The following is a 19444-nucleotide window of genomic DNA, read 5'->3' on the forward strand; positions in this document are numbered from 1 at the left end:
AAGCCCTGTTTTCCCTATTTTTAATGTTGTCATTTTGAGAATGTTATATGAATCATGTTATATAGTATATGATTGTCTTTTTTTCACTCATCATAACACCCTTGAGATCTATCTAATCTACCTATTGTTACATGTATCAATAATTCATTCCTTATTATTACTGAGTAGGATTTCATGGTATAAATGTACCAAAGTTTAACTATTTACCACAGTTTTACTATTTTGGTTGTTTCTAGTTTTGACTATTACAAATAAAACTCCTAAGAACATTCATGTATAGAAGGGAGGTGGGGGAAAGAACTCTCCAGTGAAGAAAAAAATCATTATAAAGAACATTATTGGGAAAGTTGGAAAATTTGAATATGGACTGTGGATTAGATGTCAGTATTGTATCAATGTGAATTCTCCTACTGTCGATGATTGTAATTATGATTATGAAGACAATGTTCCTGCTTTTAGGAAATACACACTAAAAGATCTAGGGATGAAGAGACACTTTACCTCTTAGTTTCAAATGATTCTAGAGGAAAAGAAAAATGAGGCAAATTTTAAACAATTCATAAACCTGGATAAAGGTATACAACAGCTCTTAGTACTATCCTTTAAATTTTTCTCTGTTTGAAACTATATTAAAATAAAAAATTACAAAGAAAAGTACTGTCATAATGACAACGTGCTTTGCATATTTTACTCAAAGGTTCTTGAAAAGTTAAAAATTATTTTAGATGTGTGTCCAGTATAGAGAACCTTCATCTGTCCTGAATCTAAACAAGTGAAATGTAGTACTAGATGTCTCTTTCTTGCCCTCCACTCTTTTGAAATATTATTATAAAGAAAAAGATCTGATCAAAGATATTTTTAAATTGATGTTAAGGATAAAAGATTAGTATCAGCTCAGCCAACTCTATCTTTGGAACAACATTCTCACAAAGACCATGTGGTACAGAGGCTTGGGAGTCTGGCCTTTGGAGCCATGATACTTGGGTTTGAATCCTGGCTTTGCCACTTACCAGTAGTGTGAACTTAGGCGAGTTGGTTAACCTCTCTGTTCTTCCGTTTCTGCATAAAAGAAAAGAGAAATAAAAATAATACCTACTTATAAGGGGTTTCTTGAGTTTTAAAAGTGTTTATATCTAAAGTGGCTACAAGAGTGCCTGGCATATAGTGAGATTTATACAGAGGTTTACTGTTATTAAATGAAGGGGTTAAAAAAATAAGTCACTGGACAGACACAAACACTGCATGTTGCTTTTTTCCTAGACATTTTTGTCTTTGCCTCATACACCTCTTCAAATTTGTATCAAACTCCATCTTCTTTTAGGGTATTTTTATTTTCCTGCTCTTTGACAAAATGTTTCTTAATCTTCAGCAGTAATACATCAATATGGAGTGACAGTTTGACAATATGGTTCTCACTTTTCATAGTATAAATTCAAAGACAAATTGTGAACGAGTCAAGTGAAACTTGTAATTCACAGCTGTGAGGTCACACTAGTGAATTATAAGCTTTTCATTATGTCAGAACTGTGAATTACAAAGATTTTTTTTCTATATTTCCTGTCAAATAATTTATTAGCTACCCCTCTATCATAGGATTTTGCAGCATGCCAGCACCAGAGAACACAAGGACTCTACTGCAGCATTTCCAGATAGAACAATAAGAATTCAGACATATAGCAAGAATATTAAAAAGGAAACAGCAATGATTTTAAACTGTATTCTCCTCAAGTCGAGGGTCATTCCTGATGAGCAGTTAGTTTTCTCTAAATTGGAGTCATCACCATCCAGACTTGAGGGAAGTTATGTTTTTTCTGTCTCCTCCTTATTAACACCATCAACTACCATTTCTCGAAAGCCACTAAGGGTATAATTCTATACTGTTTAAAAAATTAGGGGCGCCTGGGTGGCTCAGTCATTAAGCATCTGCCTTCGGCTCAGGTCATGATTCCAGGGTCCTGGGATCGAGCCCCACATCGGGCTCCCTGCTCTGCGGGGAGCCTGCTTCTCCCTGTCCCACTCCCCCTGCTTGTGTTCCTTCTCTCGCTGCGTCTCTCTCTGTCAAAATAAATAAATAAAATCTTTTTTAAAAAAATTAAAAGATATTCTTGTTAACATGAACATCACTATTACTGCTATCATGAAACTCTGGATAACTCTTCATAATTTGCATAGCACTTTCATGTCTTATTTATTATTCACATTGACCCAATGTAGTACTATACTATATAAGTATAATATAATGATATATATATATGTGTGTGTATATATATGTATATATATACGACAGGTAATACAATATGATATGATATATGATCTACAACATATATGTGTGTGTGTGTGTGTGTGTATATATATATATATATATATATATAATATACTGAGGTACTATATCCTCATTCATTTATGAGGAAATTGAGGTATGGAAAAGCTAATAGAGGCTTATCCAAAATTATGCCATTATTAAATGTCAAAAGCAGGAATTCTATACTCTAGTTCCATATCCAGAGATTATTTCCCATGTTGCACTAAACCTCCTTTTCTGTATAAGCACGCATGTACAGTGCAACCCAAATAAACCCTGGAACTTCTATAGCCCATTCTCTCTTCTGTTTCACATATGAAGAAGGAGTCCAGTATTCTAAAGTAATTTTTAAAAGAATTCCAAAATCTGCACCTACAAATCTTAAAGAAAATTTACTCAGTTTATACTGTACAGCCACCTCAATTTCTGTTTTCGTTTGTACCCTCAAAACTTTCCCTGCCATGAGTCAATATGGCTTTTGCCATTTGTTCCCTTTCCCCTTCCCTTTGATCTCCCCAATCCTGACCCTCTCTCAGTAGTCTCTTGATTCTGCACCATAAGAGCCCAGGAACCAAACACACATAACCACATTCTCCTTGAAGTTCAGGGAGGTGGGCAAAGGAGACAAGATCAAAATTATCCTTCATAAATGGTGTTGGGATAGTAAAAGTTTGTAACACTCACTCAATAATAAATCTCTTCCCTTTTCCTATAGTTCTTGAACTTGCTAGCTTGAAGATTATACTGATGACAATGTTGTTACGTATGCATTTCAGTGTGATGGGTAAAACCAATACTTGGTCAGCATCTCTTTCCATGTCTCATATATTTCAACATTTGTCCAATTCCCTAAATGTATCATGTTCTCTCTAGCTTCTAAACCACTTCTAAAGCTTCCCACCTTTTTCACATCATGATACATTGGGATAAACAGTAGAAGTCACTGCAAGGACTGGGAGGAAGTATCTTTGCACAGGGATAACCTATTCAAGGCACTCCAATGTATTGAGATTCATTGATTGGAATACTTAGTTTTATGTCTTTGAGCATGCTGCTTTCCTACCTAGAATAATCTTCTCTCTCACTGGTTTATCTAGCCTGCTCCTCCTTATCCTTCAAGAAACCACTTAGTGTTACACCTCCCAGAATGTCTCCCCACTGCTCTTCAAAGGCAAGGAAGGTCATTGGCCCCTAGCTTGTCTGTGCTTATCCTCATCTTAGTGCCCCACATTGACTTTGTATTTAGCTCTACCTCCCACTAGACTGTAAGCAACTTGACAGTAGGAACTTCATTCTATACACTTTGGTATTTTTAGCACTTGTATGGTACCTTAGCAAATGGTTGCCACTAAAAAACTACTATCAAATGAATTAATGAACTAATGAACTCTACTTGTCATTAGCCGGCCTTGCAACCTTACTCCTAAAAAGAACTCACATCTGATAGTTCCTGCAGGGAATAGTCTGATAAAGTCTCTAGGTGCTTGCCCCTAGGAATGAGCCAAACCTAGTCCAGCCATCATGTACCATGTTGTTCTTTCTTGTAGCACCCTGTTCTTTGCCTGAATTATAACTTGTAATAATTTGTGTATCTACTTGTTTAATGTCTATCTCTCCCACTAGACTGTAACCTCAGTTAGGGCAGCAACTATTTAGATTTGCTGACACATCATACCCAGCTCTTGTAAGAGTAACTAACTTGTTGAAATGAATGAATGAATGAATGAACGAATGATTAATCATTAGAATAATCATTCTTTCCTTAACTACTGACTTTGCTTGTTATCACCTCTTCTGATGGGCAGTTCCTGAACTCTATGTTCCTCCAGAACAGGGACTATGTATATTCTAGTAAATCAAATGGGTCTTTTCCGTTTGGTTCAGAATTTCCCCTAAAGCACCAAAGCTGAGAACAATATAAAATAAACAATTCCAGGCACCTAAAAAAGATGCCAAATACATCAACACAGGATTTACTAAAAGACAGTAAAACTGGTCCAGAGACCCCATTACCCCATTAATCTACACAAGCAAAAAGCTAGGGTTCTTTGGAAGAATCTTGTGGTACTACTGTGCTGTGAGTTTAGTGGGAAGTGCTATGACATTTCTTCTCTCTTTTCTATGAAAGAGACAATGAGGGTGTTTCTCCTTTCTTTTACTGAAACCAATTCAAGAATGTTTCAAGAGAACCAGACATACAGATAAAAGGGAACCTGCAAGAAAAGGACAGTAGCATCTCACTCCCCAGATGGATAATTACTAAGATGTTGATTCAAAGGTCCCAATGTTACTAAGAGACTCAAGTGAAGCAGGCTAAGAGAAGCCTTGGATAAAACTGATACGTGATTTCCAGAACTGGGGAGCATATATAAACACAGAGGCTGACACCTGTCTCTTCCTGGGGAACTCTATGAAAGGGGAATTCTGAAGACAAGCAATTGCAGGGACTAGCCTAACACAACAGAGGAAAGAAAGAAGCAACAGTGAAACAAGACTAGAATGCCCACTACTTACTGTTTGTCATGACAAATATGATGAACTTCCCAAGAACCAAGTGGATACCAAGGAAAATAGATGGGCTTGAATCATGTTGCTGGGACCCCATCAGCCAATAGGAAGCCAGTCAGGATGGGGGGACCCCACTATTAAGTGGCTATAGGGTAGATCACTGGGATCAGGAGTTACAGGAATTCTTCCAATATAGTGCATTATTCACATTAAAGAATGATGCCATGAGGCAGTTCCCTTGGTTCCTCTAATGAAACCACAAATAGATCCCATAGAGTCAGTATTCTGAACTACAAGTATCATAAACTAAGTAAGAATATCTTTGACCCTTTTTTTCTGTGTACCCTCCCTCTCTAAGCCATATCCCAGAAGAAAAAGAGGGAAGAAAAAAGAGGACTAGAAGTGCCCAAAGTGTGAAAAGACAGCACATACCGTCTTTCCCTGAGTTACAGGTCATGTAGCAGGCAGGAGAGCATCTCTGAACTAGATGTAAGACTGGGGTTTTGAATTGGACTGGACTAAGTTTAATATCAGAAATTGACCAGAAAGCTACTGGATCTTCTTGAAGTGTGAAGATGTTGACAAAGGTATGAAAAGGAAGAGTCAAGGGAGACATTAAAGACAATAATTAGAGAAAAATTAAACCATTTCCTGATCGTACATCACTGAGTTCAGCTCAACCAATTAACCAATCATAGGTGTTATAGATCCTTCAGGCTGTCCACATCAGAACCGTAAGTTTGCTTTGTAAATGACTAACATGCTTTTGAAAAAGTGTAAAATAAATCTTAAATTTGTGATAAGAATAGACATATATTTATGCCCAATTTGCCATTCAAGCCCCCACTCCATGCCTTCCTCCTTCCCACATCCATATTACCACCACAACTCTTTCTTCTACATGGTATCCAGGGGGTGGAGTCAGGCAGAGTACAAGGAAAATGACCTGCAGATACTTTTATATGCAAAGGGCTAAAGCAACAGTGATGTGACCAAGTGACTGTGACTATAGGATTCCTGTTCCTGTACTCTAATCCTCACGTAATTTTAAGAGATTTATTTTCATAAAACAAAGCTGATCTCATCACTTGCCTGCTTTGAACTTTTTTTTTTTTTTTTAAAGATTTTATTTATTTATTTGAGAGAGAGAATGAGAGAGAAAGAACACATGAGAGGGGATAGGGTCAGAGGGCGAAGCAGACTCCCCGCCGAGCAGGGAGCCCGATGCGGGACTCGATCCCGGGACCCCAGGATCATGACCTGAGCTGAAGGCAGTCGCTTAACCAACTGAGCCACCCAGGCGCCCCGCCTGCTTTGAACTTTTAACTAATAGTCTATTGCTTACCACAGTACTGTAACTACTAAGCCTTTATTTTTTTAAGTTTACTTATTTGGGGGGTGGAGAGGGGCAGGGCGGGGCACGGGGAGAGGGAGAGAGAGAATCCAAGCAAATTCCCCACTGAGCACATAGCCCAACCCGGGTTTCGATCTCACAACCCTGAGATCATGATCTGAGCTGAAATCAAGAGTTGGACGCTTAACAACCTGAGTCACTCAAACACCTCAGTACTAAGCCTTTAATAGTCAAATCCCTTAGGGATCTGATACAAAATTATCTTCCCTATATAATCACCCATTAGTCCTCTATATAACATACATTTTAGATAAATAAAAAAACTTACTGTACTTTCATTCATTCAACAATCTCAGTTATGAATGGTTGAGGGCAAACCATTCACTCCACAATTATTTACTAAGCACCCGCTACATGCCAGGCACTGTGCTCAGTATAGAATGGTAAACAACCAAATGGGTCCTTTCCTTCACAAAACTCAATAGATCTGCAATAAGACAGACATTAAAACAGTAATTAGATGAATAATCCATTATTGCCATTGTGATATGTGCTTCAAGTGTCTCAGAGTGCTATGAGGACAATGACAAATCTCACCGGGTTATGACAGCCAACTGACATCTTATCTCCCCATCTCTTGTCAGCCACAGTTGCTTCCAAAGGGCATTCTTGGTAGGACCATGAGCCCCTGGGCAAGAGCTGAAGGGAAAATAATGTCTTTCTTCAAATAACTCATCTGCCAGAGGCTCCGCTTATGGAAAATGGTTCCCATCTAAGATCTAGCCAAGTACGCAAGTCACTCAAGAAAATTTGTGGTTTTTCTCAGTTTAATTAAATATGTACTTATTTTATTTTTTTAATATTTTTTATTCACTTATCAAATACTTAAACAACATACCACATGTCTTTGCACATGCTAGAAATCCTTCCTCTGATCTCTGTGCGTCTAAATTGTCCAACTTGATGCCACCTCATGCAGCAAGTCCTCTTGATTTCCCCTAAAACAGGTATGTCTTCTGACTTCCCAAAGTACTCAGCTGTAACTCTTATGTGGTCTACCATTTTCTACTGTATATTATCTCTCTATATATCCCAACTTTTAAGAAAGAGGGAGGGAAGAGAGGAAACTGGGAGGGGAAGAGAGTTACCGAGGCCTGACAGCCTAAAGAACAGTCAGTCGAACCACTAAGGCTGAGTTATACGCTAGGTAGTCAGTATGATCATAAACAGGATGGGGAGCACAAGGGACACTTAAGATGCAGTCATTATCTCAGTAGGCCTCTCAAAGGAGAGGAAAAAAAAACAGTATTGCAATCCTTTTAGACATTTATTAAAAATGTAAGAATACCAAGATAATTGAGCCATCTCTAAAATGGAAAGTCAGTGCACATACCTGATTCATAGGAAATTGGAAATGGTTAAATATATGTTATGGTATGTGGTCCAACTCAGTATTTTTAAATTGGACAGTATTGACTTTAAAGCATTTTTCTCCTAGTTTTCAAAATAGTCAATGCTGAAATAGCACCCGTAAAATGTGTCCCATGACTGTTATAACAAGCTTGTCCTAGATACAAGAAAACTAATTGCAGAGTCTGTTTTTCTCCCTTTTCTATAAATACATTCTAAACAAAGGGTTATGAGTTTAATTAAATAAATATTAATATATTCCATGAAAAAATAAATGTCTTTCATAAGATTTCACTGTCTTGGCACCATCTCTACAATAATCAGAGTAATAAAGGATTTAATCTTGTCCAAAGTAGGAATTTTTAGTGACACTGGGATTTCTGGAGAGCAGTCATTATACTGCTGTTGAAGTGTATGTTGAGGGAATGTCTTTTACCCAAGAACTTGACTAGGTCTTCTTATGAAAAAGTTATACATACTTATATTTGTGCATTTAGTGGTAAACTGATCTTTTGAGCTGCTAAGTTACAATCATTTCTTTTTTAAATTTTAAGATTAACCAACCATTAAGAAAACTGAAAAAGTTTAATTAGAATCACAGAACTAACCCCATCACAAAGGCAAACAATTTTGAGCCAGCTAGAAAGGCACTTGCAGTTCTAAATCTGAATATTTTCTTTATCACTAAGATTTGCTTGTCACTGTAGAGCTGAAATTAGATCAAAGAAATCACTTTACAATCTCTTTCCTGAGGATTCTCACCATATTTTGACAATCTGTGGAAATCATATAAGGCAGTCTATGGTTCAGCAGGTAAGAGCATGGATTCTGGCGTCACACTGACATGGGTTCCAGTCTTAGCCTTGCCACTCACTGGCTCTGTGACCTTAAGAGAGTAACTTAATCTCTCCAAGGTTCAGTTTCTTACCAGTAAAATGGTGATAATAACTGAACTATATTATAATAATGCCGTGAAGATTAAATGAAGATGTGTAGAGTACTTACTGCAGTGCCTGCCTGGCATATAGTAAGTGTTCAGTAAATATTAGCTATTTACTCTATTACTATTACATATTATAGCATATACAATATACTACTCTTTATTATTTCCAGTGTCTCCATTGTCCATGGTCCAGGCTACCTTTCATTACCAACCTCCTCCCTAACCCTATCCCCTGCCCCCCACTTTGTGAGAGAATCAAGCCAATAGATCCATATGGATGAAGGTCAGGTGAGGATAAGTAATAGAAAGCAAAAAGCAGATCAAGAGATGACCTCAGTGGAATCTTGTGGAAAAGTAAAAACATGTATTATGTTGTCAATCCTTCCATCCATCCACAAAACTGCAGTAATATATGTGCGCCCCTAGTCAGTTAAGAGTCTGCCTTTGGCTCAGGTAATGATCTCATGGTCCTGGGATTGAGCCCCGCTTTGGGCTCTCTGCTCAGCGGGGAGCCTGCTTCTCCCTCTCCCTCTGCCCCACCCACCCCCCCCCCCCCCCCCCCCCCCCACCCCCCACTTTGTGCACAATCTCTCTCACTTTTATTTAAAAAATAAAATCTTTTTTTTTAATTTTAATTTAAAAAAAGAAATTTAGAGAATTCAGTCATTCAATAAATATGTGTTAGGTGCCTACTATGTGTTCACCATGAATAAGAATGACACAGTCTCTACCCTCAGGGAGTTTATATTCAAACTGGAGACACAAACTTTACAAATGAATTATTTCCTTACGGTTGTGATTATATATTACAGAAAGGAAGAAAGGAATGCAAAAAAGAGCACTAATGAAGAAAGTGACCTCCCCAAACCACTGGAGTCAGAGAAGCCTTCTGTGAGGAAGAGGTGCTTAGACTGACATCCTGGGGATGAACCATCAAAAACTTGGGTTTGGAGAAGGCAGTTTTAGCAGGGGAAACAACATGTGTACAGTCCCTGAAGCTACCAGGTGTATGGTGCATTTGAAAACTGAAAGAAGGCCTGTCCAGAGCAAAGAACAGCATGTTTACTGCCCATTAGAAAAGTTTTGGGCCTCAATCTCTGGGTTTCTCTCCTTTAATGCAAAGTACTGCATATGCAGGTGTTAGATGGTATTCTTTGTGTTTCCTTGGGAGAACTGGGGCTTGGGATATGCATATTGAAAGAGAAAGAGAGAAATTAAGTGGAAAGTCAACAAAGCACTGTAATTAAAAGCATAGATTTTGGAGCCAGCCTGCCTGGTTTGAATAACAGCTTTGCCACTTATTAATAAGATTTGCTGTTTTCTTTCAGAAAATAGAAAAAAAGGGAAAACTTGCCAACTTGTTTTATGGGAAGAGAATAACCTTGACACAAAACTTGACAAGGACATTATAAAAAAGAAAAATTACAGATCAATATCTCTCCTGACCATAGATGAAAAAATCCTGATGAAAATACTAGTAAACTGAATCCAGATATGTAGAACAAGATAATTTATAATGATCAAATTGGATTTAGTCTAGGAATACAAAGTTGGTTTAATTTTTGTAAAAGATAACCTTATAATTCAACATGTTAACAAAATAAAGAAAAAGAATCATTCAAATAAATGTAGAAAGAACATTGATAAAATAAAATTTTTATTCATATTAAAAGCTATCAGCAAACTAAGGATAGAATAGGACTTGAGAACTTCCTTAAGATAATATGGGGTACCTTAAAAAAAACCTACAACAAACATCATAGTCAATGGTGAAATGCTGAAAGCTTTCCCTCTGAAACTGGAAATGAAATAAAGATGTCTGCTATCACCATAATCGAGATAATGGTCAAGATTCTAGCCCAGACTCCCAACCTCCAGAAACTGTGAGTTAATAAATGTTATTATTTCAAGTCACTAAGTTTTAGGATAATTGGAGTAAATTTGATTTTAAAATTAACTTATAGATCCAAGAAGATCCAAGTGAACCTCAAGCAAGAGGAATACAAAGAAAACCATACCTAATCACATCAAAATCAAAGGTAAGAGAAAAATGACATATCACATGTGGGATGACAGCAATAGTGATGACTGATGTCTCAACAAAATCAGTGGAGGACAGACACAATGTAAGGACATCTTCTAAAGCTCAAAGAGCAATGGCCAACTAGAATTCTATGTCTAGTGAAAACCCTTCAAAATTAGAATAAAATAAAGATACTTTCAGACTAAAGCTGAGAAAATTTTTCAACAGTAGACCTACACTATAGGAAACACTAAAAAAGCAAGCAAACAAACAAAGAAATACATAAATAAATAAATCTCCAGGTTCAAGGGAATGATAGCAGATGGAAACTTGGATCTATATGAAGGCATAAGATGTACCACATATGGTAAATATATGGGTAAATATAAAGATCTACATTTTTTTTCTCTTTTAAATTTCCTTAAAGGACAACATACTGTTCAAAACAAAATAATAACATAATAACATGGGGGCTTATAACATATGTAAAGCAAAATATATAGCAACAACAGCAAAAAAGAGGAAGAGATGTGAGTGGATTTATAATACTGAATTTTCTCACATTTTATGTGAAGTGATTCACTCTTCATTCTAAGTAGGCTATAGTAAGTTAAGGGTGTCTACTGTAATTCCTAGAGCACCCATCAATAAATAAATAAACTAAAAAACCAATTGAAAATATAAAACATAAGACTGAATAAAAAAACTTGATTAAACTATAAGAAGGGAGGAAAAGAAGAACCAAAAATAGATGGGACAAATTGAAAACAAACAGCAAAATGGCAGACATAAACTAAACCATACCAATAAGTACATTCAATGTAAATGGATTAAACTCTCCAATTAAGAGGAAGAGACTCAGAATGACTAAAAATCAAGACCTAACTACATGCTGTAAACAAGGCACACACTTTAAATATAAAGATACAAATCAGTTGAGAGTAAAAGAAAGAGAGAGAGAAAGTGACAATGCAAACAGTAATTTAAAATGACTAGATTTACATCAAAGTGGACTTCAAAACTCTAAGTATTTCCAGGGACAAGTAGTAATAGATTGTAATAAAAAAAAAGAGTTAATTCATCAGGAAGACATTATAATCCTAAATGTGTATATGCACCTAAAAATATATAGAGCAAATATTTACAAAACTAAAAGGAGAAATATACAAATCATGATTAAATATTTTATCATTTCTCTCTCAGTAACTGATAGGACAGAGATTTTTTAAAAGTAGCAAGGATACAGAAGATCTGAATACTATTCACAACTTGACCTAATATCTAGCAATACTCAAGAAGTTCAGAATTCACACTCTTTTCAAATGCACATAGAATATTCATCAAATAGACTGTATGTTAAGCCCTAAAATAAGTCTCAGGGGTGTGTGGGTGGCTCAGTTGGTTAAGCATCTGACTTCAGCTCAGGTCATGATCTCAGGGTCTTGGGATCAAGCCCTCCATTAGGCTCCCCACTCAGCAGGGAGTCTGCTGGAGATTCTCTCTCCTACTCTCTCTCTCCCTCTGCCCCTCCCCCCACTCATGCATGCTCACTCTCGCTCACTCTCTCTAAAAATGAATAATAAATAAATTTTTAAAAAATATAATAAAAAATAAAGTCTCAATAAATTTCAAAAGGTTGATATATTGCAGTGTTCTCAGAATAAGAAAAATCAAATTAAAAAATAATAATAATAGGACTTTTTTTTAAATTTTATTTTGTTATGTTAGTCACCATACAGTACATCATTAGTTTTTGATGTAGTGTTCCATGATTCATTGTTTGCGTATAACACCCAGTGCTCCATTCAGTGCATGCCCTCCTTAATACCCATCACCAGGCTAACCCATCCCCCAACCCCCCTCCCCTCTAAAACCCTCAGTTTGTTTCTCAGAGTCCATAGTCTCTCATGGTTCACCTCCCCCTCCGATTTCCCCCCCTTCATTCTTCCTCTCCTGCTATCTTCTTCTTCTTTTTTTTTTTAACATATAATGTATTATTTGTTTCAGAGGTACAGGTCTGTGATTCATCAGTCTTACACAATTCACAGTGCTCACCATAGCACATACCCTCCCCAATGTCTATCACCCAGCCACCCCCGCCCTCCCACCCCCCACCTCTCCAGCAAACCCCAGTTTGTTTCCTGAGATTAAGAATTCCTCATATCAGTGAGATCATATGATACATGTCTTTCTCTGATTGACTTATTTTGCTTAGCATAATACCCTCTAGTCCCATCCACATCCTAAATAAATAAATAATAGGACATTTTTTAAAATCCCAAGAAATTGAAAGTCTAATAATACACTTCTAAACAATGCATGGTCCAAACAAAAATGACAAGGAAAACTAGAAAATACTTCTAATTGAACGATAATGAAACACAACATATCAAAATTTATAGAATGCAACAAAAGCAGTGTTTAAAAGGAAATTTATCATTTTAAGTGCCTTTATTAGGAAAAACTGTCACAGAAAAAAATATAATAAAAGCTAACTATATTGAAAGATATAATAGTTCATGAGTTGGAAGAATTAATATTATTAAAATATCATCTTCCCCTAACTGATCTACAGATTCAATGCAATCCAAATAAAATCTGAGCAGTTTTTTTAACTGGCAAGCTGATTTTAAAATTTATATGGAAATGCAAATTACTAACAGTAGCCAAAACAATTTTGAAAAATAACAACAATGTTGAATAACTTAAACTACCTGATTTCCATACCTACTACAAAGCTATAGTAATCATGACAATGGGGTATTGGTGCAAATATAGAAAAATAGATAACAGAACAGGACATGGAATCCACCAATAGACCCACACATGTACAGCCGACTGATTTTGACAAAGGCACCAAATATCAATGGGAAATGACCAGAGGTTTGTTTTTTTTTTTCAGCAAATGGTGTTAGAACTACATACTCATGTGAGAAAAAAAAAATTCATCTCAACTCCTATCTCTCACTTACACATAAATTAATTCAAAGTGAATTGTAGACCTAGGCATAAAAATTAGAACTCTAACACTTATTAGAAGAAAAGAGAAAAGATTATCTTTTTGATCTGGCAGTAAGCAATGATTTCTTAGGACACAGAAAGCATTAACCATTTTTTTAAAAAATGGCTAATTGGACTTCATCAAAATTAAAATTTCTGCTCATCAAAAGACATGATAAAGAAAAGAAAAAGTTTCCTAAGCCTCTTAGAACATACCAAAGAATTGAGTACCATCGCCCAAGCAGAGACTACACACTAGCACCTCCTTGCCTTGGTTTTCCCTTTTTCCAAGTTCCTCACTCCTGCTCCCTGAAATCACATTCCAAAATATCCCACACATCATCTTTCACTTCAGGCTCTGCTTCCAGTGGATCCCAGGCTAAAACAATGTTCTAGTTCAGAAACTACAGATGAAGTCCCTGTGGCCAGAAAGAAAGAGAAACTACCATTTCCTGAACACTCCGTGCCAGGCACTCCACATTGGCTATTGCACTTGATACTCACCAGAATTATGAGCTGGCTCAAATTGGAAACTGGGAACCAAGTTATTTAAAATTACACAGTTTTGCCAGGGCTAAAACTACAGGTTTCTCTAACCTCCGTTTATATTCTCTTAATCTCCACGCTGTCTCCAGTAATACCTACTTTTGACTGTGCTCTTATATTTTTGGAAGTGAACTATCATGATAAATAATAACAATAGTAGCTATTATGGCTTGAGTGCCTATTTGTGTCAAACAATTGGTGAAGCACTTACAATCAATCCTCACTGTATCTGTGCAAGCTATTACTATCTCCAGTTTATTCAATTGAAAATGGAGGCCTGCTGAGGTTAACTTTCTGAAGGTCCTCTGCTAACAGAGTAAGAGCTAATATTTGTGTTCACTATATGCCCCTAACATCTATAATTTCATTTAATCCTCACATCCATTCATGAGATAGATTCTTTATGATCATCACATTACAGAGCCAGTCACTCCAAAGCCCATGGGTACCTTTTCCCTTCCCATGTTGCCTCTCATTATAGGAAAGGGTAAAGGAAAGTAATACACGATCAGAAAAAAAAAAAAAAGATAGTACTACCATCACCTTCTATATCATGTGTGTTGATAAAAGACTTGGACAAATTGCTTTGAACAAAGCAGTAGTCTCACCAATAAGTACCTACTAAAAATATGACCCATGGCTAGCTTAAGGAAGTGTTTCTTAACCTCAGCACTATTGATATGTTGAGCTGGATAATTTGTTATAGTAGAGGATTGTCCTGTGTATTACTGGATGCGTAGCAGGATCTTTGGCCTCTGACCATTAGACACCAATAGCACCCCACCTCAAGACAACCAAAAGTGTCTTCATACTTTGCCAAAATTGTACCTAGTTGACAACCACTGGTAACCAAATCATTTTAATTCTGAAGCTGAACAAAGCACATCAGGGCAATGGTTCTTAGGAGAATTCTACTTTTTTTTAAATCATTTGTGGATCTATGAGCAGGGCTTTAATCCACACTCACATCTTCTCCTCCCCTACTCTTATTCCCTCCCTTCCTCTGTTTTGTCTCCAACTCCCAGGGATTCTGTTCACCCAATAACAACAGGCTGAAGCACTGGAAGAGACCTTGCTCCTGGGCCATGAGGGCCTTCACATTTCTCATCAGATATTTCTCCTTTGATTCAAACTTTTTTGTCTAGCCCTGATTAGCATACCATCATCTCCAGACTAAGAACAAAACCTATGTAATTGGCTCTGCTTCTAAATGAAAGTACACCATGTTAAGAACATTGTTTCTATATTTACAAATCCAAGACATGATTGAAAGCGTCACGCTCTCAGTGTAGAACAATATCCCCATAATCAAACATCCAAAGCAAATTATATGATTATTTGCATTATCCAGGATTTCAAGGCTCTGTTTCAGGGCAGAGAAGCCAAGTAGAAATATGCCAACTTTTTCAGCAGCCCCTTTTCTCCTGCATACACAAATAAAACTATTTTGTGCATTATTTTGTCTAAAATTTTGACACAACGTCCCCTAAACATTCTAAATTTATAGATCATAAATAAATGTTACTGAGTCGAAACTGTAAGAGATATGACTAGCCTAAAAAAGATCCTAGAAGGTTTTTAAATATTTTCCTAAACTATCAGGTTTTTTTTGGAATATACCATGAAGCAGTATGTGCGTGCTTGTGTGCGTGCGTGTGTGTGTGTGTGCGTGTGTGTGTGTTACATAAAGCTGAGTGTGTCCTCTCTTAGAAATTTGGCCAAAGAAAGTACCCTTCTACAAAGCTATTCTATAAATAACTCCTACAAAGTTCTATGATATTCCTATCATGTCTTTTAAGTAAATCTCTACAGGTATAGTTAAAACTTAAAGGCAACATCAAAATTAGTCCAATAATGAAATTTATCCATATAAGGAGTATTTTACATTTATATTTAGATACACAGTTTACCACTTCTAAAGTAACATTACCACTTTCCTAAGCCATTCATTCTAAAATCTGTGTTTGAAATATTGGAAGCCACATAGCAGACATTGAGGCCCTTCCTAACAAATAAGTTTTATTAGATTTGCAACTCAGTAAAAGCGGAGGGGGGGGAATGTTCTTCTCGATTTACAAAATCCTTGATCTTATGATCTAGTCTAAGCATTCAAAATAAGAGATAATTAGCGGTGCCTGGGTGGCTCAGTCAGTTGAGCATCCAGCTCCTGATTTCAGCTCAGGTCATGATCTCAAGGTTGTGAAATCTAGCCCCCAATCGGGTCAAAACCTGCACTCAGCAGAGAGTCTGCTGCAGATTCTCTCTTTCTCTCCCTCTGCCTCCCCCCCCATCCCACTCATGCTCTCTCAAATAAATAAATAAATAAATCTTTAAAAAAATAAGAGATAATTGCATAAGTTAAAGAGCTGACTTAATAAAAGTTAAAAAGCAACTGGTACTAAAGTTAATTTGACTTTGGATCTTCATTCTTTTGTTCCAATCGCATTCTAAAACTTGGCGCTTGGTGCTAAAGTAAAAATAACTTCCATTAGGTAAATAATTACAATGGAGATTCCATTTATGAAAGTAGCAATGTGTATAGACCAATGTACACCAAATATATACCAATACACATTTTCATTGTAAATGAAAATTTAAACTAAATTTTGTTCTAAAGGAAAATCTGTTTCTTACAGAGTTGCTGTGAGAAACAAGTAAGATTACATATGTAAAAGTGCTTTGTAAATCTGGATATGTATATAAAATGTGGCATTTGTTCAATTTTCACACAAATTTCTCCAGGTCTTAGCTTTGTGAAATATTTCCAATGACAGGTGCCATCTCCCTAGTGGGCCCCCTCCCCTGCATTGCCTCACCTTCCCCACTATTCGTGAGAATATCACGAATCCGGGATAGGTACCTTACCATAAAGTTACATTTTATTAAGAAGTTAAAAAATAGACATTATACAGCTACAAATCAGTGAGCAAATCACAAGTATACATTAATTCCTCAGTTACAAACCTCGATTACAAAACCCATTTGATTCACCTGCCTTAGCATTTCGTTCCATTCCCTGAGTTAGAAGTTGCAGCTTCAGTGTGCCCTAGCATAGGCACCCAGCTTGGACTCCCGAGAAGCTGCTTAATCCTTGAAAACAACAGGGAGGCCTCCTCATCTAGGCTCCCAGACCCCATCTCTGCTCTATTAGCCCTGGCCCCTTCTCTGGTTGCTTGGACGATGATTGCTAAACTTTCCATTTCCTGGGAAACTGCACATCAGTGGTGTCAGAGTCAGCCCAGCCCACTCTGCACCTGAGGCATGAGTTGCGTAGACCCAGAAACTCTCCTGATGCTGACAACGCCGGGGAGGAGGGAGCTGTAACTCCCTTTGCTTACTGTTTTCTTGTTTGCCGGCAAGTTGGTTTCCCTCCCCTATTCGATCCTCCAAAGTTCTCTTTGCCATTTTCCCCACATACACTTTTACCCTTTTCCATGTTTCTACAAATGTTGCTAGTATTTGACTTTTATTTGTAAGGGTTTGAAACATCATGGAACATGAAACAAATAGTCTCTGGCTGAGCCTATTCACTTTCAGGTCAGTGTTGCATTTAAAGATGAGAAGCCAGTCTTGGGACACCTGGGTGGCTCAGTCAGTTAAGTGTCTGCCTTCCTTTCAGGTCATGATCCCAGGGCTCCCTGCTCAGCAGGGAGTCTGCTTCTCCCTCTCCCCCTCCCCACCCCCCCCACTTGTGTTCTGGCTCGCTCACTCTCTCAAATTAAATAAATAAATAAATAAATAATCTTTAAAAATAAATAAAGATTAGAAGTCAGTTTTACCTACAAGCAAAAGCACCTTCACTATGTATGAAGAACATCCCAGAAGACAAGATTCGAACAGTTAGCAGGTAATATGAATAATAATAACTGAATTTTTTAAATTCTGTTCTAAGCATATGCTAAGTGCTTTACATACATAATGCATTCGATCCTCACAATAACTCAGTGAAGCAGAGTATAAAATACCAGCCCAAGGTAAGAAAGCCAGTGAGTAAAAGAGCCAAGGACGGAAAGCCTGCCAGCTGTGTGGCTGGGAAGCCCTTGCTTCCAAACAGCGCCTAACAGTTAGCAGTGGAGGACAGAAACCAGGTGAGAAAGAGGGGGAGTTCCAGAAAGTTCTTGGTCTTCTTGAGAAATCGTGATTCTTGTGGATGGACCTTGAGGCCATTATGCTAAGTGAAGTCAGATAGAGAAAGACAAACACTGTATGATCACACTTATATGTGGAATGTTTAAAAGAGAAGAAGAAGAAGCCTCACTCATAGATATAGAGAACAGATTGGTGGTTTTCAGAGTCAGGAGACTGGGGGGAGAGGAAGTGGGCAAAATGGGTGAAGGGAGTCAAAGGTACAAAATTCCATTTATAAAATAAGTAAGTCATGGGGATGTAATGTACAGCATGGTGAGTATAGTTAATAATACTGTATTGCACATTTGAAAGTTCTAAGAGAGTAGATTTTAAAAAATTCTCATCATTAGGGGCACCTGGGTGGCTCAGTCATTAAGTGTCTGCCTTCGGCCCAGGTCATGATCCCAGGGTCCTGGGATCGAGCCCCACATCGGGCTCCCTGCTCAGTGGAGAGCCTGCTTCTCCCTCTCCCACTCCCTCTGCTTGTGTTCCCTCTCTTGTTGTGTCTCTCTGTCAAAATAAATAAATAAAATCTTTTAAAAAAAATTCTCATCATTAAAAAAAATTGCAACTACTTACTGTGACAGATCTCGATTAGACTTATTGTGGTGATCATTCCATAGTATATACAAATATCGCATCCTTATGTTGTACACCTGAAACTAATAGGTTATATTTCAATTATGTGTCTATTAAAAAAAGGGGAGAAAAGAAATAGTGATTCTTGGAGCATCAGGTTATCAAACGGGGAGGTAGTTGGGAAAAGAATCAAGGAAAAAGGAAGTAGGGGAAGCTTGTGCCTCCTCCCGTTAAGCTTAAATTTCTGCCCACCCTGGTAAAAACAATGTTTTCACTGACATCCTTCCCAGTATCCTCAAGGAATCTCTCATTAAAAGCAAGGTGAGCTATAGAAGGAAAAAAAAGTGGGAAAGTATTAATGATTTCTTCCCCAAATGGGAGCAAAGTAGCACAGATTAACAGAGTGGTATATGAGTCATATTTGTATTGAATGAAAGCCATGAGACAAGAACTTAGATTTAAACAATTACCTTGGCATGCACAATTTTTGAGGAGAAAAATACAGAAAGGTGTCAGCCAGATCAGTAGTTTTTTATTTTACCCCAAATTATAGAAGTCTCCAGGGTATTGCTTTCCTCTGCCTTACGTTGAGTTACTGAAAATTCCAGTAATATAAAATTTTCTAAATTTTATAGTCTCTTTCTTGGTTTC

The 19444-nt window shown here is 37.1% G+C and overlaps 1 long non-coding RNA gene across 2 annotated transcripts in view; it reads right to left on the reverse strand.

Annotated features, from left to right (window-relative positions):
- Positions 1 to 19444, reverse strand: part of LOC116643119 — a 153241-nt gene that overhangs the window by 54427 nt on the left and 79370 nt on the right. Inside the window, exon 4 of one of the 2 annotated variants that reach the window (XR_004301488.1) lies at positions 297 to 1059. The exons of the other annotated variant lie outside the window; for it this stretch is intronic. This is a non-coding gene — a long non-coding RNA (uncharacterized LOC116643119). Of the gene's footprint in view, positions 1 to 296; positions 1060 to 19444 lie in introns of those variants that run through there. 2 annotated transcript variants of the gene reach the window in all.

This window comes from Phoca vitulina, unplaced genomic scaffold, assembly GCF_004348235.1.
Source record: "Phoca vitulina isolate PV1807 unplaced genomic scaffold, GSC_HSeal_1.0 scaffold25, whole genome shotgun sequence".
Taxonomy (NCBI): domain Eukaryota; kingdom Metazoa; phylum Chordata; class Mammalia; order Carnivora; family Phocidae; genus Phoca; species Phoca vitulina.